Source organism: Podarcis erhardii (genome assembly GCF_964252035.2).
Source record: "Podarcis erhardii genome assembly, chromosome: 8".
Classification (NCBI taxonomy): Eukaryota; Metazoa; Chordata; class Lepidosauria; order Squamata; family Lacertidae; genus Podarcis; species Podarcis erhardii.
Window position 1 is genome coordinate 50,432,479 of NC_138499.1, and position 23,051 is coordinate 50,455,529.

The 23,051-nt window shown below is 40.3% G+C and overlaps 1 long non-coding RNA gene across 2 annotated transcripts in view; it reads left to right on the top strand.

The window, feature by feature from the left end:
* LOC309348275 overlaps positions 1–23,051 on the top strand; it is a 158,372-nt gene that overhangs the window by 111,430 nt on the left and 23,891 nt on the right. For both annotated transcript variants that reach the window (XR_014159321.1, XR_014159322.1), the window contains exon 3: positions 6,634–6,695. This is a non-coding gene — a long non-coding RNA (uncharacterized lncRNA). The remainder of the gene's footprint in view (positions 1–6,633; positions 6,696–23,051) is intronic.

A 23,051-nucleotide genomic window follows, 5' to 3' on the forward strand; every position in this document is an offset into this window, starting at 1 on the left:
CTTTGATCCTGAGTTTTAAAGTGCACAAATATCCTGTATTAATGTGCACACTATTTTCAAGGACATCTGCTTAGAAACACGATGATCAGCCATTTTCCGCCACCAGGGGATCATTTAAGTATTACTATCTTTGTGGTGAAATTGAGGACAAGAATTGTTTATGTCTTTGTCCTGCGACAGATTTATATTGGGGCAGGGAACCTATTTCAGCCTGAAAGCCACATTCCACCATAGGCAACCTTCCGTGAGCCATATACTGTGGACTATATCCTCTATTCAGCCTAGCAAGAGGTATTGTCACAGTTCAATAATACATTACAGCAAGGTAAAGTCAGTAGAAGACGACACAGAGCAGGGTAGGGAGAGGTAGTCCAGGCAGAGTCCTGAGGGCCAAACAGAGGCAAAAAACATACCTTAAGGCATAAATAAAATTTGAACCTAAAACGTAAATTAAACTCTGTTGCAGAAACTGACAGGCATGGCAAGAATCACACAATAATTACTCTCTTCAAAGTACAGCAGAAATGTCACGACACCAAAAAAATAAACAGCTATGAGTTCTACAGAGCAGTATAATTAGATGGAGGCATTACAACATTCATTTTCTTACTAACATGCAGTACAAAATCAAACCATTCTGATCCAATCTATCCCTCTTTTTAGTCCTCCAAGCCAATTTTATTTGTCAATTTTTCAACCAAGACTATATCTCAAACCTTTTGATTCAAATATTCTTTTATAGCTCCTTCCAAAAAAAGGGTAATCACATTTCTGTAGCATTTAGAACATGCCTGCACAATGTCTGACCCACTAAGCCATATGGAGCCCAGCAGTCTTGTGTGGCTTGCCTGGTGCTGACAATTTCACTGTTCCACCATTACTAGAAGGCAAGTGAAACATTTACTAGGCCATCATATGTATCCTGGTGATAATTTTGGGTTTGCTGGGTCACACATTGTGGATGATTGCTTTAGAAGCCAATAAAATGTACCACCAACTCACAGGGCACAAAATTTGCTTCCCTTGAATTCAGGAAAGTTTTGTGAACCTGGAACAGTCGAAGCTCCCTCATGTATTTATATAGGTCATATGAAACTGATTTTGAAGTAGGTGACTGATGACTGATAGATACAGATTACTGGCTTGCATTATATAGTCCAGAAAGCATACATGACCATTCCCAGCTGTGGCTCCAACATTGGGTAAAAGCATCTGCCACATTAAATTACATTACTAAGGAAAGAATAAAGGAGTCCCTTCCATGCTCTTTTACCCAGAAAAAACAACAACCAAGAAACTTTAAAAGCCTGAGGATTTTTTTGTCTTGTTTTTATAAATATTGATTCATCTGATTGCTCTCTACCTTCCAGGAAACAGGGGGTAAACATAGTGCAAACTCATTCTGGTATGCTCAGTGACTTCCAATTCCTGCTTTTTAGAAGAATCCATTATGAACTTCACTGGCGCAGTAATTGGATTTCTTTAAATATTCCCCAGAATCCCATATCTAGAGATTTATTTATTTTTACAGATAGATGCACTAGAACCACACTAATTACTGAACAAGATTCCTTGATACAGACGGCTTACTGTTTTTTCCAGTGGCAGCGATTGTAGCTTGGCATGGCTGTGGGGGAAGTGGGGAGGGCAAGGGTCCTCACCTACATGACTGCCAGTGGCACTAACAGCATTGGCCACTTGGGGGTCTTCTGCGTCAAATCACCAAAAAATGAACTTCAGATTGGCCAGTTGTGGCTGGTTCAGTGGACGTGGTTTAGGGAGACAGAACTGGGGGAGCTAGTCTTCTCTCAGATACATCTCTATAGTATAAATTCCAGCTGCGCTGTGAGTGAGCGGCACAGTTGGAAATGGATGCCACCCCCCCACCCCCCATATCTCTTGGCTGTGCCTGAAAGTAGGCAGACAGTTCTGTAGCACAACCTTGCTGTGGAATTAATTGGTCACCATATTCAGGGCCAGGGAGGACTTTGCTTGCAGGCAAATGGGGCATGTCTGGAGGTTTTGCCTATCTCATATTAAGAGTCACAGCTTTTGACAGGAAATGCATTCAGTTGGATCCTTAGTCAAAACTAGAACCAATTTTTTACTTCGCTAAAGAGGTCCATGGGAAAAGTTTTGTCTGATTAGTTGTAGTTTCTGGGTCACCTTCAAAGGTAGTCCCACATAGAGCGCATTTCAGAAGTCCAAGCAAGAGATAATTAGAGCATGCACCACTCTGGCAAGACAGTCTGCGGGCAGGTAGGGTCTCAGCCTGTGTACCAGATGCATACCAGCTGCCCTGGACACAGAATTGACCTGTGCCTCCATGGACAGCTGTGAGTCCAAAATGACTCCCAGGCTGCACACCTGGTCCTTCAGGGGCACTGTTACCCCATTCAGGACCAGGGAGTCCTCCACACCTGCCCGCCTCCTGTCCCCCCAAAACAGTACTTCTTTCTTGTCAGGATTCAACCTCAATCTGTTAGCTGCCATATATTTCAAATATGATAAATATATAATTTCTTACTGTGCAAGAAGGTAAAATGAAGCCAAGACATTCCAATCACCTTTTTACTTTCTATGCCTATGCAACATGCACTGGACCTGATTTTAATTAGCTACTGAATGTCTTCTTAAAAGATATTCATCTCTCTCTCATGTAATCTTTTCAATTACTTAAAAGTTTAAGGTAGAAATTTTCCGTAGGTATATTTTACTACACAAGCCTACCATGGAAATTTACTCATGTTAGTCAAAATCTTGAATTCTCATTCTTTTCTAGGATTAGCAAATATGGCGAACTTGCTTCATAAATATCCTAGAAAATTTTTTTTGTCTTGAAAAGGGTTTTTAATAGTCACACCCAGTTCTTGGGGTCAGATTAGGATAAGGACCAGCTGGTTAAGCCTACACTTTAGGCATGTGTAATATTTGTTAAATCTGTATGCCAAGAAATCTGATAACAATGGATGCCATGCATATCTCAGCTTGTTTTTAAAGGAGATTGTGCTATAGAGTGTTTTCTGCGCATATTGCTTTAAAGTTCTAATATTCTCTTACATAACATATGGGAATAATATATATAATGGTGTTTAATAGTAGTTATATACAAGACTGCAGTATAGTATCTTTAACTTTTGTATTAATATAATTCTTACCCATAAATAAACATCATTATTGAAAGACCTAATGTGATCTGCCCATCAACATCAGTCATGCAAACTGTTGAGGGTCCTGCACAGCAATAAATTGTAGAAACCAATCTTCACATATGTATATCAACATCTTACATAAGGGAGTGCACTGAAAAAATAATAAATCAGTGTCATGCCTAATTCTTTCCCCTAGATTTCACATTTACACGGGTTTCCTTGAATGAGATGACAAATGGCCCATGAGGAAACCATGGAGTTCCAAAGGAGTCCTAAGCTCTTGATTAGATAATTGTGCCTTTAAGGTATATTGAAGCACTTGGTTCAGAGATAGCAGGGCTTACTCCAGCACCTAGGAGCTCAGTTTGGCTCTGGCTGTTGTAAGAGCAAGTTGGCTGCCTTGATGATGTCTATACCCATCAGACTGTGTCTGACCAATGGGTCTTCCCAACTGATCAGCTTCCTCATCTTTCCCTTCAGATTTCTGCTATATTTTTTCAAGTACAAACCCCTAACAAACCCCAGTCTAGGATCTGAATGTTGCCAATATACGTTAGTGGTTAAGGTGTCAAACTAGGGCTGAGGAGACCCAGATTCTAATGAATCTCACTGAGTGATCTTTGGCCAGTGACTCTTTCTCAGACAAACCCCCACCACAGGGTTGTTGTGAGTATTAAACCAGGGGCGGGGTAAAAACCTTGTATGCCTCCTTGAGCTCCTTGATCGATGGAAGGAAGGAGATACCGGTAAGTGGAGTAAATAAATAAACCATTGTTTCGCAAAGTGGGTGATACTGCCCGCTAGGGGTGCTGGAACGATCCAGGGGGGTGGTAGTAGCCTCGGGTGCAATTGGGGGCATTGAATAAAAATAAGGGGACAGTGGAAGCATAAAGAAATACGGTAAGTGAAGAGAAGAAAATTTTGAAAAACCATTCATACATGTTTCATCTGTTGTGTGATGACGCTTATCGCCAGGTTGAGTGCCATTGCAGGACGGCGACAACGCCTCCCTTGGCTCTGGAGGCGAGGGGTTTTCCTGGGCTTGGGTGAACCCCTTTCAGCTTCATCGGGAAGTGGAACACAGCTTAAAGAAGGTAGATTACCAGGGGGTGCTGAGTACCTTTTTTATGAAAAGAGGCAGAAGGCCAAATAAGTTTGGGAACCCCTGAGACAAAACATCTGATGGATCTTCTTTTTTCTCTCAATCAGACTGGGACCCAGTATTTTTGGAGAAGTAGTGTTTGGAGGATTTTTGCTCTATAACCTATTAAGATTGGAAGCTTGTCATCATACTTGCCATGAGAGGCTGCACACAGAAGAAGCATAGGCATGGTGTTTCTAGGTGAGTTTCTAGGCATGAGTTCCTAGGTGGGTTTCTAGGCATGGTGCAACTATACACAGCGGAAAACAAAACAAATGATATTAGCAATAACCTTTGAAGCAGTTTGAATAGCAGTTCCAAGAGATGATAAGAATTCTAGGAAACCCAGGGACAATATACAAAGGACATCTAGTGGTCTATCTATTCTGGCCCAGACAGGTGGCTTATATGGAATGCTGCAAGATATTAAGATATAATAGGAACCAAATACTAATGTAATGCTCCATGTAAGATTTAAATTATGGGTGAACTATTGCTCTATTTCAGGCTAATAGTTTGATCCAATGCACATACATTCACACATATGATTTATCTTAAGGAACCTTATGTTAGAGCAGGGATGGGGACCCTCAAGGATGGGGAATCTCAGACTCATAGTGCAAATGTGACTTTCTAGGCCTCTCTATTTGGCCCCTGAGATTATGCCTGCCACTGTGTTAGATTATAGCTATGACTCCTGATCTGTGCTGTAATCCCATGCATGCCCCACCATGGGCCCATCATGGTGCCTTTTTGCTTGTTTATCTTCCTTTAGCCATGCAGTAGTAGACCTACATGTGTGAGGATGTAACATTTGGCTGAATTTATGGAAGATGAGGAACCATGGGCATAATCCAATCCAGGCTGAAGGGCTATGAGGGGCAAAGAAATTACTCTAGGGGATTTTACCTGGAAGGGAACAAGGCCTAGACACTGCTTTACCTGCAGCACATTTGCAAAGCTAAGTAGGGAACGTCTGGTATGGTTTCAAATTGGATGGAGAAACCACATTTTAAGATTACTGCATTGCAGACGGTTGAAGAGTTGACACTCGGGGTCCCTTCCAACTCTACAATTCTGTGATTCTAAGCCTCCTGTCTGGAAGCATCCATTGTAGGGGCTCATCCACATTTTAGCTTGTGCTGCACAGGTCAGAGTGGCTTTCTCCTTGCCACTCCCTTCCAAGGGAAAATCCGTTCTTTAGCGATAGAGCAGAACAAATGGCAATCTGGGGAAAACTCAAATTGCTGTTTGCTCCAACTGAGAGCTAAAATGTGCTTTTCCCTGGAGAGAAACATCAGGACACTAGGAAATATGAATAAGCCCTGAGTTGGTTTACAGAACCAGCACAACCAAATATTAAAGCTTTGTCCTGAACTGTGCTACCTAGATTGGATTGCTTCCCCATAACAAACTCCATGCAGGTGGAAACAATTGTGCCAAAGGACGACTACTATTTCTTCTTCTTCTTCTTCTTCTTCTTCTTCTTCTTCTTCTTCTTCTTCTTCTTCTTCTTTGTGAGTCAACATTCAAACACACAATGTTTTCCTTGAGGACACAGTCCAGGAAAAATTAACATATTGATCCTGCTGTAAAAATGGATTGCACTGAGAAGTGATCCAGGAATGACACTGTATTATTGGACCCAGACCCTTTTCAATGACTATATTTAGAAGCTTGAAGAGTTTGATCTTGAACATTCAATTGTCCAGAGTTCCATGAGGATTGACTGATAAATTTAATAACAGGAGCAGCACCTTGCCAGCTGGCAAGTATATGGGCAAGACTTTTATGCAACTTTTTGGATATCCAACACATATGTACAGTCACTTTTCAGAAACTTTACTGAAAGTTTGCATCCTGAGTAGACTTTGCTGTTTATATTATCTGACATCCACATATTCCAAAAGCTTTTCAATATGGAGCAACCTGAGGATATTTTAAAGAGAACTAAGATAATAGGATATCTGATCCAAAACATTTAACATGTGGGAAAGCTCTCTCTCCCCACCCCCCTTCCTTTTTAAAGAGAAAATGCAGTTCAGTCACATAAACCCATGATACCTATAAAAACTTCCACATAAGTGCAGATTTAGCAGTATAAATGGTCAACTTTAAAGTGCAGTTAGGACTAACATTTTCTCCCTTGGCTTCGTTTCAGAGCCTCCACATGAAGGTTTATGAACACAAAACACAGAAGGAAGATTGTGTTTGATTACACTGACTGTTAAATGTGGCCTCTTAAAAAAGCTGAACTTCTCAACTTGATTATTTTTTAAAAGATACTTCAATAGACTTGAACATTCTGTTTGTACTCCCCCCCCCCCTTCCCTTGTGCAGGATTTTGCATCAAACAGATTCTGGAGACTGAAAAAAGAAACTTGGTTCAGCTGTTCAGAACTGTAAGTGAAGAGTTATATACTGTATATATAAAATGTCTGTTGAACAGTGAAGTATTTGTGATATGTCTTCAGGAAGATGTCCATATTTTACAGTAGAGCCAGAATTGTTTTAAAAATAGCAGTTGAGCTTAGTTACCTTTAGTCACATTACCCAGCATCAATTTTTGTATGTAAGATTTTCCTATTGTTCCTAAATAGTAAAGGTAAAGGAACCCCTGACCATTAGGTCCAGTCATGACCGACTCTGGGGTTGCAGCGCTCATCTCGCTTTATTGGCCAAGGGAGCCAGCGTATCGCTTTTGGGTCATGTGGCCAGCATGACTAAGCCGCTTTTGGCAAACCAGAGCAGCGCACGGAAACACCGTTTACCTTCCCGCCGGAGCGGTACCTATTTATCTACTTGCACTTTGAGGTGATTTCGAACTGCTAGGTTGGCAGGAGCAGGGACTGAGCAACAGGAGCTCACCCCGTTGCGGGGATTCGAACCACCAACCTTCTGATCGGCAAGTCCTAGGATCTGTGGTTTAACCCACAGCACCGCCCGCATCCCAGCGGGTGTCCCTAAATGCAACAAATATAATCACCGCCAAGTTCAATGGCTTTAAAGAGGATTGGATGAATGAATGGATGATAAAGTTATCAATGGCTACTAGCCACAATGTTGCTGGAAATTCCAAGTGAGGAGAGGGTTGTTGCGTTCATGTCCTGGTTGGATTAGATGGGCCTTTGGCCTGATCCAGCAGTGCCATTTTTAAGGTTTAAGGATTTATTTTCTATAGCTCTGCAGCTTTCCCAGTTCAATAGTTATTTTAATAGTAAAATACAGGTATCGGCAGATGTTTTTCCATTGCTTTGTTAAGATGGCTATTTTGAAGGTAAAACTAGGGGTGAGAAGCAATAGCACACTATGGAAGGCTCATCCTTCTGAGCTATTCCTGATTTGGGGGGAGAGAGGGGAAATACTTGGATCATGCCTGTTTTAATCTAAGATGAGCAGGAGGAGAGCTATCTCATATCTTCAATAGCTCCTCTGTCTCTTACCTCAGCACAATACTGAATTCCAGTGGGAAAATGACATTCCTTGCTCTTGCCTTTCATTAGTTAGTTTGAGGCAGGAAATATTTTTTTAAACAGGTTTGTCTCACATGTGAATCATGTTTTTGGGGCAGACCTTTGAGTGACCTTGGGTACTAATGACGGCTACTTTAGGCAGTACTCAATTACGGTGGTTGTGGGTAGCCAACAGGATGCTAAACCTAAGAAATGGTCTTGTAGGGTTTGTTATGCATATACCTACCCATGCATATACTTACATTCTGCTTTCTTTTTATTTTTCATTCCCATTAAAGAGAAAGTACCAATTTCCCAGAAGAAATGGAACATTAGCTTCTTATTTAATAACAGCTGAAAGATATCTTTTTTTTCTTAATGTTGGGACATTTTCTCTGGAAGACATGTTTGCAGTACAAAATGATTCCACTCTACCTCTTACGGCACCATTAACAATTTACTGTCATTTCTTTAACATACTGTTAATGTTGAACTCGGTATAATCTCTAGTACTCTTTTATATGCTGTCTGCTGGCGACTGTAGCAGACCTTATGGCTCCAACACCTATTTTCCCTAAGAAAAACTCACAGCTACTTTAACCAAGCCAAAGTAAAACACAGTTATGAAATATGACTTTTGTCAAATAAAGTACCGTATACTAACTAGTATCCATATGGATCCCAGAGTGAACAAGAGAGAGAGAAGTGTTTTATTTGTCATAGTGTTAATCAACATTAATTTGCTATACTTTGGCCGTTATTCCAATTAAGCTTCTGTAATGCTAAAACATTACTGCTACTATTATGTTCTAGATTAGAATCTCAAGTAATTATTATGTTTTACTTTAAGCCTACCCTTAAAGACAATAGATAATTAAATTTAACAGCACATGAGAATTGAAAAGCACGAGTTTGGTTTCATTTTCATTCAACTTCTTGTTTCTAATATTTCAGGTATTTTTGTAATCATATTGTCTTCAAATGCATTTCTGCTCATGCAGAAGCTTGTATTATTTTGAAATGACAGACCCGGCAGCCTGTAGAGAAAGTACCTCTCTGGCTGCATTTGGCTCATTTGTTGTCCATTCCTGGTGCTTGTTTAAAGGTGTTTGAGAGCTGATTTAAAAGCTGTTAAGCATCAGCCTAGTGATGGGTGAACTCTCCTCCGCTTGATTAGGTATTGATTTGGTCTTTATAAGTTTTTTTGGTTAGCATTCAGAAATGGATTGTAGTTCTTTCTCAGTTTGTAACGTTGGCTCATACATACGGAATTGCACACAGGCACATTATTGTATTGTTCCCTTGGTTTCATTTGCCTTGCACTCATCCCACTCATTTGCCATAGCAGGGAGCTACCTGGAAGCTCAGCCACCCTACCTCCAGACAAATACACTTCCAAAATAAAGAGTGCTTTAGAGATGGCTGGGTACCAACACACACACACACACTGCAAGAAACAAACAAAAGAAATGACCCCAATCTTATTTAAAGCATTTGTATCCTGCTCTTCAGTTTTAAAAAAGTTCCCAGAGGAGCTTACAAAGATTAATAATAAGACAGCAGAGAAAATAGTCATCAAATAAAAGACTGCTTGGTTAATTGGTCTGGGTCATGAGTTTTATTGAAAGTTATGTGTTAGCTAATGTTACAAATGTCAATACACACTACCCAAAAAGCATGTGGCTTTGAGGGTCCTAGCCTATAGAATGCTGACTGTTCATGCATTCTGAGTTAGAGAAGAGCTTCTTGGAGAAATGGCACTTGACTATACAGTATAGGTAAGCATTACAAGCTCAATGATTTTTCTTGTAGCATATTTTGTAATTTGTTATTTCACCTTTGTTTTGGAATGCTCTGAAAGCAGACCATCATATTCATCTGCATGCTATTAAAGTGATTTCCACAACATTTTACTTTTGTTTTAGACTTTCCACTGTGTATCATGAATGTGCCAGTCACTTCGTAATAGGTTTAACAGCTTGTATGCATGGTTTGTAATGAACATTGTTTCCCGCCACCACTCAAAAAATGATTGCCTGAACTGCAGCTACTACTACTGCTAAACTACTTTTTTCATAGTTAGCAACTATGTATGATGTGACTATACTGGCAATTTGAATAATTGGCTCTGTGTATGTGGGGACATCCATCACTTTCACCGATCCTTCAACAGTTAAATCCCTATGAATTCATTCGTGAACTGTGGTTTCCTGCCACGTAGTGTGTCCTTCTCCACCAGAGGCATAATCCATAAATTGGCTGAAAGCACTGAAAGTCTTGGTTGGTGCTGAGCAAAGCCTCCATCCTAATAGAGTTACTAGTAGTTGGTTATAAATGTGAACATGACAAGCAACTTATGATCTGATGAATGAGCTGACCTTAGATCACTGATGGTCTGGTTTTCTGGGAATGGAAGTTGAATAAAATAGGCTTCTTGGATACAGTTGGTGGTGCCATCAATCAACCACTTTCCCTAAACAACTCTTGATAGTGAGAACAGTGTTAGATCATATTCGTGGGGGAAGAGACATAGCTTAGTGATAGCATACATGCTTTGCATACAATCTCTGGTATCTTTAGGTAGAGCTCAGGAAGATTCATGTGTGGACAGCTGCTACCAGGCTGTATAGACCAGGGTTAGAGATGAAAAAAAATCCCCTAAGCTAGATGGACCAGTGGTCTGACTCTTATTTAAGATACTAAACTGCAAGAAATGGGGGATAGTGGTAGAATTGTATTATCACGCGGCTGAAAATATCCTTATTATTATTATTTATTAAATACTACCCTGGTGCAGATGGCTTTTAAGCATCACTGGCAGACCGGAGTGGAGTCATCCGGCTCACAGTCTGTCAGGGATGCTTCCACACACTAGTGGGCCTCTGTTTGGCCCATTTAAATTTTGCAGTCTGGGCGGAAGTCCTGCCCGTTGAAATCCTGTCTGCCAGAGATGGTGGCTGACCAGTGAGGGACCATAACTGCCTACCAACCAGAAATGGGTAAAAGGAAAAGGGACTCCTGACCGTTAGGTCCTGTCGCGGACAACTCTGGAGTTCCGCACTCATCTTGCTTTACTGGCCGAGGGAGCCGGCGTTTGTCTGCAGACAGTTTTTCTGGGTCATGTGGCCAGCATGACTAAGCCGCTTCTGGCGAAACGAGAGCAGCGCTCGGAAATGCCATTTACCTTCTGCTGGAGCGGTACCTATTTATTTACTTGCACTTTGACGTGCTTTCGAACTGCTAGGTTGGTAGGAGCAGGGACCAAACAACGGGAGCTCACCCCGTTGCGGGGATTCGAACTGCCAACCTTCTGATCGGCAAGCCCTAAGCTCTGTGGTTTAGACCACAGCACCACCCGCGTCCCTTAGAAATGGGTAAGCGATCATTAAATTAATATACCGCCTTTCATCCATAGATCTCAGGTCAGTTTACAACATAAAAATACATTATCTAATATTATCTGATAATAGTTTGTTTTATCTGTTGTATCCTGGTGGATAGCTCTCCTGCCTCTCCATGTGGAGTTGGGCTGCATGGCCTTTTGGATCCCATCCAGCTTTGTGGTCTTGCTTGGACGTGCATGGGTCTGACTTAGCCAGATGCCACTCATAGGTGAAAATCATCAAGTAAACAAAGCAAACTACGGTATTTTCTATCTATGCTGCCTCTGATGAGCTTAATTGTTTGGAAAATACTGAGCTGAAAATAATACAAATGTGTTTTAAAATGTTATTTATAAAAGAAGAGGGTGAGTTGATATTAACATGATTAAAATCAGCTGTTGTTTAAAGTAATCTTCTGCATTAATCGAAAGCAAGAGGTGCTAAAATGCCTTTATGGCATGCCAGCAAGTGATAAAAACAAGAAATAGCAATCTTTATGGAAAACATTAAAGGCACAGCCTTTTAGTCTCAAAGGAAAGAGTTCATTCATGTTAAAATCAAGTTGTTCAGATACATATATCACAAAACTATTCCCTTTTCTAAAAAAGTACTTTTTACTTTAAACAGTAATAATTTCCTAATATATTGTAACTTTTTTCTAGTAGCCCTAGAATTTTGATCTGATTGGATCAGCCGGGTATGTTGTGACTGGACATCAAACTAATGAATTTCTCAATTATTTCCTCTCAACATCTCACTTATCCTTGAAAGCTGTTGTGCCGAGCTTGTTTATTTACTTGGATGTTACTATCCCACTGTTCTATGATGAAATCAAGCTCAAGGCAGTTCATAATATATATATATATATATATATATATATATATACATATAACTCACAACAAAATGGAAAAACAGATCTAACCACAAAATAAGCAACAGAAAAACATCATAATACAACATCTTCATAAAAACATATGAGGTAAAACATATCAGAGGCTCATCTAAAAAGAAGAAGAAGAAAGGTCTTCTGCTGATGCGCTAACGGTGGCATATTAAGCATGCAAGTAGGGAAGCAGCAGCATCCTGCACGGCTCAACTCTGGCAATGCCATCATAAACAGCAACTGACAGGTATTTGGTTTAGAGACGTCCATCAGCCAAAATGCTGTTAGGGCAAGCTTCACCCAACAACATAAATAAGATGCAAAAGCTCTTTAAAAACAAAAAAGGCTATAATAAAATGGAATAAATAGCAATGTCACAGTACAACTTACAAAATATGAATCAGCTCAATCTAGAGATATGCACACCTGGACGATCTCTTGAAATAAGTGGGATTTAAGCAAAAAGCTAAAGTCCCAATAACATCATGGTGGAATTGTATCATCTTAAAATTTTGAATTGTATCTTCTGGTCCAATTGCCCACCTCAATTTTACATTTGAGCATTCAATTTTTATTTATTTTTTTAAAAGATCTCATGTAAGAATACTCAGAGAATGGTAGTGTTTATATGTCACTAGATGCCACTGAGTGGAGAGCCTCCAACAGCTATAAATTTCCCAAAGTGCACATGCGATATACTATGCACAAACACCATGTGTGACAATCCATGTCTCAGTTGCCTGTTGCTTTGAGCACAGCAATTTAATTTTTTTGCCTCGACAATTTGTCATAACTGAAGCATTTCTCATTCTGCTTTATCACCTGTCTTCCCTAGAGGGAAGGCTGGAGAGAGAGAAGAGATCAAAGCAAGGGCTTCCTTCAGGAAGAGGCTAGAGGCAGAGAGACAGCCGTTCTTATTCTCAACTCAGATCTAAGGTGGTTTAGCAAAAAAGATGCACCAAAATACAGTATTTCATATTTGAAAAACCCAGGATAGATACAGGATAAGTATGGATTATGGCTAACATCATGTGTTCACTGCTTCCCAAACCAGTGGTAGGACCACACTGGATACAGAGTAAGCAAAAGTGTTTTCGCTTCTAGAGACAGTGTATGTGAAATTGTCAGTGAATTGCCAGTGACAGATAAAGCAAAGATAGACATTAGAGATAGGTATTAAGAAAGAATTTAAAACAGAAACCAAAGGGATAGATACAGTGGTACCTTGGGTTAAGTATTTAATTCGTTCTGGAGGTGCATTCTTAATCTGAAACTGTTCTTAACCTGAAGCACCACTTTAGTTAATGGGGCCTCCCGCTGCTGCTGTGCCGCTGCTGCACGATTTCTGTTCTTATCGTGAAGCGAAGTTCTTAACCCGAGGTAATATTTCTGGGTTAGCGGAGTCTGTAACCTGAATCGTATGTAACCTGTAGCGTATGTAACCCGAGGTACCACTGTACTGGAAAATATTCTTGCTATATTGAATGGCTATTAACAAATGCAAAAGGACATATCCAGTTTTAAGGAATGGGAAGCATGCAAAGATTGGGAGTAAAAAGGTACATGAGGAGAAAGGGGACAGAGAGAGGGAGGGAGAGAAAGGAGAGAGAGAGAGAGAGAGAGAGAGAGAGAGAGATGCAAAGCTGTGAGGATATGAGTTATATAGGTAACTGAAAAGTGTCAAGGTTTAATCAAAATTAATAGTAAATCATGACAGCAGAATTGTAAACCAGGACACGGATGACAACAAGGAAAGCCAATGGATGTATCTCAGTAGCTATCTGATACTTTGAGTAAGGACGGGAAGGTGTAGAGGAAAAGCTAAGATAACACACATACCTCTCCCCACACTGGTTAACCTTGGTAAGGAAACATGAGTCACTGAACTAAATAAAGTTGGGAGAAGATGCACTGAAAATAACACACAACACCCTGTAATTCATCTGAGTATCCTTTCCCCTCCCCCCAAAACAAAACAAAAAACCTAACAACAACATAAAAGTCTCTTCTTTTTAAGTTGCTGCTTGCCAAAGTTTTGCTTTTCTTGCTGTAGAAAAAGAACCCTCTGTCTAGGGGGTGAAATTCCTCCCTTTCATTTGGTAAGGATGGTGCCACAGACTTCAAGGACTAATCTGCACGCAACAGCTCTGATGAGAAATGCCAAGAAACAGCCCACTTGGAACAGATGGCAATAAAGAGTTTTAAATTAAACAAAATTAGGAACTCACAATATACACATGAAAAATTAATTTCCAGACATAAAGTTCCACAGATGAATCAGTTTAAATCTGGAAAATATTAATATTCCCAGTGCATTACAAGGCCAGCACCCCTTGAGCTGCAGCTCATCCTTCTTGTAAAGGCAATGACATGTAAAAAATAATAAGGCTTAGGAACCAAATTATGCTTGCAAAACATCACTGCTTGCAGTGCAAGAGGGTTGCTAAATAAGGTTGTAAAGTCGGGATAGATCTGGATAGATGGCCCTTTAAGAATCACACTCTTTCTGTGCAGAATACCCACATTAAACACAGATCCAGGATATTTGGAGGATCAGCCAGGGAGAACAAGCACATAGATAGGAGAGCCAACAATGTCTTCTGAGGTAGTTAGGCCCATTCAGTATCTCACAAGCTTTTTCTTTTTCTTGGACACCACTTCCCATTGTTCCATTCAGCTGCAAAAGTTCTGAGAATAGTCCCCAGATTCTAAATATTTTCTTGAACTCACTTTGCACAGTGCAATATAGCAAAGAAGGCATTTCCACAAACCATCTTGGCTGTGAGTCCTGGAACTGCTCCCTGCCTTGCAGGCCTTTCCCCACCTGGCCTGCGTATCCTCAAACCCGTTGAGGTAAAAAACCTGGGGATGCATCTTCCATGTCATATGACCCATGTGAGATCATGTCTCTGGGGGGAAAAAATCAGGGCAAGATTGCAGCTCAAGATCAATGTCAAATGGGCACTGTACTCACACAAAAAATAATAGGATGTCCCAGGTTTTCAGGACACTTGAGGGATGTGGGCCTAGGAGGGTGGAGCCCTGAGTGACTCTAGCTACAAAAAGCTGAGGCTGCTGAACAGACCTTTGGGCTTGGGGCATTGCTTATGGGGTTTTGTTGGGGGTGGGGTTGTTATTGATATTAATTTTTTGTATCTTTATTTTATATTTTATGATTTATGTGGCAGTGGTTCTGTTTGGTTGTGTACTTTTTTGATGTTTTATTTATTGTTTATGACTACTTTTATCATGTTTGTAATTATGTATTTTTCATGTTGTATGGCACCTTGAGCATGGTTTTAACTTTGGAAAGGTGGCACACAAATAAGATGATTGATTGATATGCAGGATGAAACCCATATGTAGTTTAGCATGTCTGCCAGTCCCATGTCTGGAGTTGTGGTGATATTTCCAGTCACTGTACGTATGCCGAGAAAGCTGTGGCCGGTGATCACTTCTCAGAGGATGTATCCCCCAAAGAAAAAGCCCATGTATGCAGTCGTCATTATAAGATTCTGAACATGTGTGATGCACATTTTTGGCTATATGCAAGTGCCCTCTCTGTAGGGATTTTAAAAAAACATGTTTAAGCAGCACCTGAGGATTATATTTTTTTTAAGTGAGGATAAGCAACTGCTCTCATTTTGCATCTTTCTTGTTGGAGTTAAATGGATTGAGAAGATTTAACTATTTTATAGGCTGACCCACAAAATGCTTAAATTATACTCAGTTCAAATAAGTGATTTCTTCTGGATATAGGAATCTCTGAATTTCCCACAGTAGACTGGCTGCTCAGTTCCTTTGTTGTTTACCCATAACTTTTCCCCCAGTATCCCAAATCACAATATTCTTCTCCATTTTTAATGTACTATTAAATGTCAATATTAAGAGCTGGAATAACTTGCACAACATACTCTGTTGTTTCCTACAACACACGAATTTCCTCCATTTGTCATAAATTAATACCCTTTTGAAAAATATAATCTCCTCTAAGCATTTTCTTATGAGCTTTTACAGAAATAAATTTCCCGCTCACTATGGTTTGCAATATTTCCCAGTTCCCAGTGCATATTGTGACTCACATTCTCAGTTATGTTAGATCTCAATAACATAACTTCATAATCGCTCTCAGCCACAACATGCCTGTCTCCCAATAATATAAGTTCCTCTCTCCAGATACTAGATTTATATTTATTCCCTAATGCAGGAACCACTCCCACAGAGGCATGATCAGAAGGAAATCATTAGCCATGCACAAGTCTCTTTCTCTATTGCAGCAAAAAGTAATCTATTCTAGCCTAGTAATTTTGTAAATATAAATAAAATATGCAAAACTTCTCCATAGGTTGCAACATTCACCAAATTTCTATTAATCCCTCCACCTCTAAATTCATCTGAAGGAATGTTTGTTTCTAACTTGACTTTGGACCTACCAAAGGTTTATTTATTTCTATAACAGCATTGAAATTATAGCTGCTAACTGAGGTAGCTTAGAAGGGAATTACTGAAATTCATAGAAGATAGGTATATCAGTAGCTATTAAACATGATGACTAATAGTGCAATTCTAAGGCTTAGTAGTAGCCTGCAAGAAAGCCATGAAATGGGGTGTTTGAGGCTAGCGACCTGCTGGATCCAAAGTGTGGATTCTCTTAAGAGACCCAATCCTTGGAGCTGTTGGAACAAAAAAAGCTCCCCCCCGCCCCCATTTCCTCCCTTGGCAACACAAGCCCTGGGGCTTGGGAGGCAGTTCTGGTTCTGTAGTTCTATTCTGCCCCATGGTTCCCCAGCTGGTATTTAGGATTATTATGCCTGTGAAATTTCCATGCCCTATAGCATGCAGAATATTAGTTGTCAGTGGACAGGCGCGCCAACTCTAGGGGGCCGAGGTGTCTTTGGGCCCCTCAATATTTGTTCGAAAGGGGTCTGGCCCCCTCAGTGTTGAGGGGGCCTGGCATGTGCTGTTACGTGCATTGCACGTTGCACATCGCAGCTTCAGCGGCTGGCTCCTCCAGACAATGTGTCCCGCGTGCAATGTGCGCTGAGCCCTCTCAATCTTGGGCGCAACCTGGCGCCTCGGCCAGTGGTTGTGGGAGAAACAGCAGGTGGGGGTTGGTTCTTATTATATTCTCCATCTAGTGCCATCACTTATGTCCGATAATGTCAAACTAAATATTGCCCTTCTTTGAAATGGCCTAGTGTCTTACATAAAGGACAAATATCTTTTGGAGGATTAACATTAGGAAAAAGTCCAAAGAAAAATCAATAAGGTTATACAACTGAAGCTCTGTAGCAACACTTCAAAGGCTAAGGCCAATAAGCTCCTGGCCACCAACTAATTCATGTTATTTTCTGACAAGAAGGTACAATTCTTAATAATTATGAAAACACATGAAGAGAGAGGAAGGCAGGGAGAGAGGTCGGGGGGGGGGGAGAGAGAAATTCTGTGAGTATTTTATGACAACCTCCCAAAACCTCAGACGCAACACAGACGCCTATTAATTTATTCCTTTGCGTGGCCTGAGAGTGCTGACCTCCTATCTAATCCTGCCCTTCAGGGTTCTTCATTTCCAGCACTGCTCAACCCAGTCAGGCCTGTTTAACAATTCCTTTTCTGAATTAGGCTCTTTGAAGAGGCCCACTTTCTGTTCAGTGACATGAAAGAGATACTGATGCTGATTATCAAAGGCATGTGCTCTAAACCACCAAGCGTCTAATGCCCTGGGGAGGTAATATTATCTCTGCCTTTGGATTTTACATCCTCCCATTGCAAAGAAATTGGTTGTTAACTTGTAGCTCTTCTCTGTAACCCCTTTCTCTCCCCTCCTTCTTCAAACCTCTTTCCTTGCTAATTTTTCATGAGATATTAATCTGAAAGTAGATGAATTAATCGTTTAAGCAGGTAGGTCACACTAAGGCAGCATGTTATTTTTAATTCAATGCGCTAGGACTTTGAGATGAGTTGTACCAGAGTGCTTATGAGTGTTAAATCATAGAAACACAGAATTGTAGAGTTGGAAGGGACCCTGAGGGTCATCTAGTCAAACCTCTTTCCATGCAGGAATCTCAACTAAAGCTTATATAACAGATGGCCATCCAAACTCTGCTTAAAAACCTCCAAGGAAGGAGATTCTACCACCTCCTCAAGGAGACTGTTCCACTTTTGTACATCTCTTACTGTCAAAAGTTGTTCCAGATGTTTGGTTGGAATCTCTTTTCTTGGAACTTGAAGCCATTGGTTCGAGTCCTAGTCTCTGGAGCAGGAGAAAACAAGCTGGCTCCATCTTCCATGTGACAGCCCTTGAGATATTTGGAGATGACTACCATGTCTCCTCTCCATTTCCTCTTTTCCAGGCTAAACATACCCAGCTCCCTCAACTGTTCTTCATAAGGCTTGGTTTCCGGACCCTTGATCATCATGGTCAACCTCCTCTGCATACATTCCAACTTGTCAATTTCCTTCTTAAATTGTGGTGCCCATAAATGGGCACTGTACTCCAGGCATAATCTGACCAAGACAGAATAGAGTGGTACTATGACGTCCCTTGATCGATACTTCTCTTGGTCCATCCTAGAATAACATTGTTTTGCTTTTTTAAGTTATTGACTGCTGAATCACATTGTTGACTCATGTTAAACTTGTGATCTAATAAGGCCATTAATCCTTTTAACATGTACAGCTAGCAAGCTGGGTGCCCCCTATCTTATATTTGTGAAGCTGGTTCCTCCTGCCTAAGTGTAGAACATTACATTTGTCTTTGTTGAAATTCATATTGTTAGTTTTTGCCCAGTTCTTCAATCTATTATGGTGATCTTGAATCCCAATTCTGTATTCTGTGGCATTGGCTACCCCTCCCAGTTTGCTGCCGTTTGCAAATTTGATGAGCATCCCTTTAATCCATTCATCCAAGTCATTTATAAAGATGTTAAACAACAGCAGGCCCAGGACCGACCCCACTTGTCACTTTTTCTAGGATAATGAGGAGCCATCAGTGAGCATTCCTTGGGTTTGGTCATAGTTACCACATCCAGCCCACATTTTACTAGTTTCTCCAACAAGAATATCATGGGGGACTTTGTCAAAAGCTTTACTGAAATCAAGATACACTATATAGACCGCCATTAAACCAGCAGATTCCACACCTATATAAACAACTGGAATGATAGTAGGCATTATGAGCTTGTCTTGTGAGAAGAGGATGAAATATCTGAGCCACTATTACTTATGAGCAAGGGTGCAAAAGGGGATGTACTTTTGGAAAAGCAAATTCTGTAAGTAGGTATGAAGAAGAGTAAGTAACTTGGGCCATGGGGAGTGGGAGGCAATAAAGTATAAAAGGTACATTGAAGCAGTGAGATGAGGGCAGTAGTATATTGAGGTACATTGAGGGAGTGTGGTAAGGGAGGCAATAAGGTATAAAAGGGACACTGAGTCATGAAGAAGTTTAGATTTTCACCAGTGTTTAGATAATTAAGTTATTCTACTTAAGCCAATCAGATTGTTCCAAATAAGCTATTCTGATAAAACTGCTCAGGCGTGAGGTGGTTTTATAATATTTTATTGATTGATTTTACTGTATTGTTTTGTATTGTTTTTATTTCAATATGACCCCTGCTCCTCGAGATCACTTGTAATAAAGGGCAGGATAGAAACCAAATAAATAAATACCGATTACAAGGCTAGTTGGTAGGATCTATGGGGATCAAATGCAGATCTCCAAGTTCAAAAACAATTGTCATACCAAGTTAGCAAACCTTTATGGTTAAGTACCACATGACACACTCATGGGGAGGCAGTTGCCACGGAGTGGGTTGGGGGAGATGAACTATATTGTTCAGATTCTGAGATTCAGTTTCTTTCATCCCCAAATTGTGACAATCACCTGAGATTGGAATCTGTACTTACAGAAGTATGTAGGTAGGCAATACATGTTTCACAAACCTCTTGTAGCCTCCAAAACAATATGGTATGATTATCTGTAGCCTCTTTTCAGAGTCCAGTTATTCATCATTTTTTGGGTGTGGGTGTGTTAAGATTCTGTTTCACATGGTTGTAAAAAATAGCTATGTAAAATGCAATTTGATAAGATGTCTGCCTTAATGTCTGCCCTGAGAAGTTCCCTCAGAAGGTTAAGATACTGAGGTATGTTGCATGAGTAGTTTCCTTCTTATTTGCTTACAACATGTTTTATTACTTACCCACTATTTTCTAATATTACTTAACCAAAAATACATTTTCTTTTTCTTCAGCAAAATGTGCATTCTTCCCTTATCAGGGCCATATGGGAGCCCAGATTAATGTTGGATTGTTTAACACAAAGTTATTTTGAAGAATTGGCATACAGAATATTCATCTGAAATATGTCAAAAATCTCTTTTAGCAAATGTATAGTTCAAAATTGGGCCACATGGAACTTTACCAAAAGAAGTGTACTGTATCTGGGCACTAGTTAAGCAACTAGACAGAAAACTGAGATTTAGCCAGAAAGTCTGACAAGAAAGCTTAAAGTAGGAATAGAAAACTTTCAGATGCTAATATATTTTATTTATTTTACTAATTGCACATTTGGGTATCCAGTGCTAGTACACTGCATATATAGTTTTTGTGTGCAGTGCCTCTGGTTGTGGACACAGAGAAACACCCTATTCCTGCCTCTCCCCATATGAACTGACCTGGAACCTGCAATCATAATCTGAGGCTCTTCTTTGTGTGCCTCCTCTACAAGAGGTCTGGAGGGCGGCAACACGAGAATGGGCCTTTTCTGTGGTGGCTCCCCATTTGTAGAATGCTCTTCCCAAGGATGCTTGTCTAGCACCTTCATTACATATATTTAGGTGCCAGGTGAAAATGTTTCTCTTCAACCAGGCACTCAGCTGATTAACTTTCTATGGCTTTTTAAATGTGTTTGTGGGAGGAGGGTTATTGGCTTGTTTTTGTTTTATTATGTATTTTGTACTCTTCTTTTGTATTTTTCTGTTGTGAAGCGCCATGGGATCTTCGGATGAAGGATGGTACACAAATCATCATAATTATGGATTTGGAGTACAGTGTGAATTCCTTTTGAAATCTGTGGAAGTTCAGTACTGTCTTTTAGTTCAATAAGCTATGGTCTGGTGCAGGGCAGCCAAAACCTGTGGTCCTCCTAATGTTGTTGGACCAGAATGTAATATGGACCACTGATATATAGGAAGCATATGACTGATATATAGGAAGCATACTGTTCACATTAAACAACAGCACTGTATGGATGAACCCTTCCTTACCAACAGCCACTCTCTCTGTCACTTCTCATGGTCATTTGTCTAGCTACATCGGGCATCAGTTTCCTACCAATTACTACTTCCTTTCTTTGGTTGCTGGCCTAACCTGACCACCAGCTTATATATTCCTGTGTCATATACATCCATTTGGATTCCTGCCCCAGGCTGGTTGTTGACCTACAGCGCATATATATAGAGAGAGAGAGTGGTACCTCGGGTTAAGTACTTAATTCTGTCCGGAGGTCTGTTCTTAACCTGAAACTGTTCTTAACCTGAAGCACCACTTTAGCTAATGGGGCCTCCCACTGCCGATGTGCCGCCAGAGCACGATTTCTGTTCTCATCTTGAAGCAAAGTTCTTAACGTGAGGTACTATTTCTGGGTTAGCGAAGTCTGTAACCGGAAGTGTATGTAACCTGAAGCGTCTGTAACCCGAGGTACCACTCTCTCTCTCTCTCTCTGTGTGTGTGTGTTTGTTTGTGTGTCATGAACATGTAGATTCTACAGGTACACATTTATGAAAATTCCAGCTATAATCACACAGCTACTGCTGTATGCACAATCATTAAGATAACATCTGATCCATCTGTTTTGCTGTGGTGGCTTTGAAGCTGCATAGCCCATTGGCCTTCTGGAGGCAATAAAACATCATTTATTTGTGATTAGCTGCATCCTGCCTGAAGTCATACATTTCTTGTAGCAGCAATATAGTAGCGAGAGGTTACACACAATAACAGTGTGTCTGTCTATTGTGCCCAAGATGCCCCAAGTATACAGATGAAACACATTGGTGGCCTAAACCGTGTGTCCAGTAAGTACCCTTGAAAGACTCTAATTATGGCATAGACAGAAAGCAAAGCTTCAGCTTTTACCAAAGCATAGTAACATGCTAGAATTAGCATCCTTTCCAGACCAATGAGTGTGTGAAAAGGGGAGATCAGAATTAAGCCTTCTGCCATATTTCTCGACTACCACACTTTTAAGCTCAGTGTCCAACGAAACTGAATCACCTCAAGGTTAGTATATCTCTTATTTAGCTATAGCAGTCATTACTATTACTTCCTACCCCACAAAACAAAACTGAGTGTGGGGAGTTGTTGGATCAGGATGGTTTGATAATAATGATCACCATAATCTGCTTTTGGGGTCATAGGTTACACTTGCAAGTACCAGTAAACATATTAAGTGAGTTAAAAGTGATTACAAGATCCATATATTCATGCATGGGTAATGAAATGATGAAAGGAGCTTGTTTCCAGTCAAGCAACCAAAAAAAAGGTCACCTCTCACCTTTACTTCTGATGTCTCATGATTGCTTGTGCTGGAAGAGTTCATGATTTATTTATTTTTAGTCTTTGTTAAAATTCACTAGCATTTTAGTGTGTATTTCTCCTAATACCCACCATTTTTTACATGCAATTTTGCCTAGTATGCACATTTTTGCAAGCAATTTCCAATAACAGAATGCATTTTTGGTTGCCGTTTTCACTATCACGTGTATTTTAATGCACCCTTTTATCTAATATATGCGTTTTTGTACACATTATTTTGGACTGGAGAACTGCATTGCGAAAGTGTGAATTTCAAAGATAGCTTTAATTCAAGGATCATTTCAAGAAGTGCAAATTAGGTAGGTTTGCATTAAAATATGAACTGAACCAATTTCACCCACATCTCTATACCTTTTCATGTCTGTGTGATGGCTTCATGTATTTAGTTGTACATACAAAGGCTTTATCGGTACAAGTAGCACCTTGCTTGAAGGCTATGGGGCAGGATCA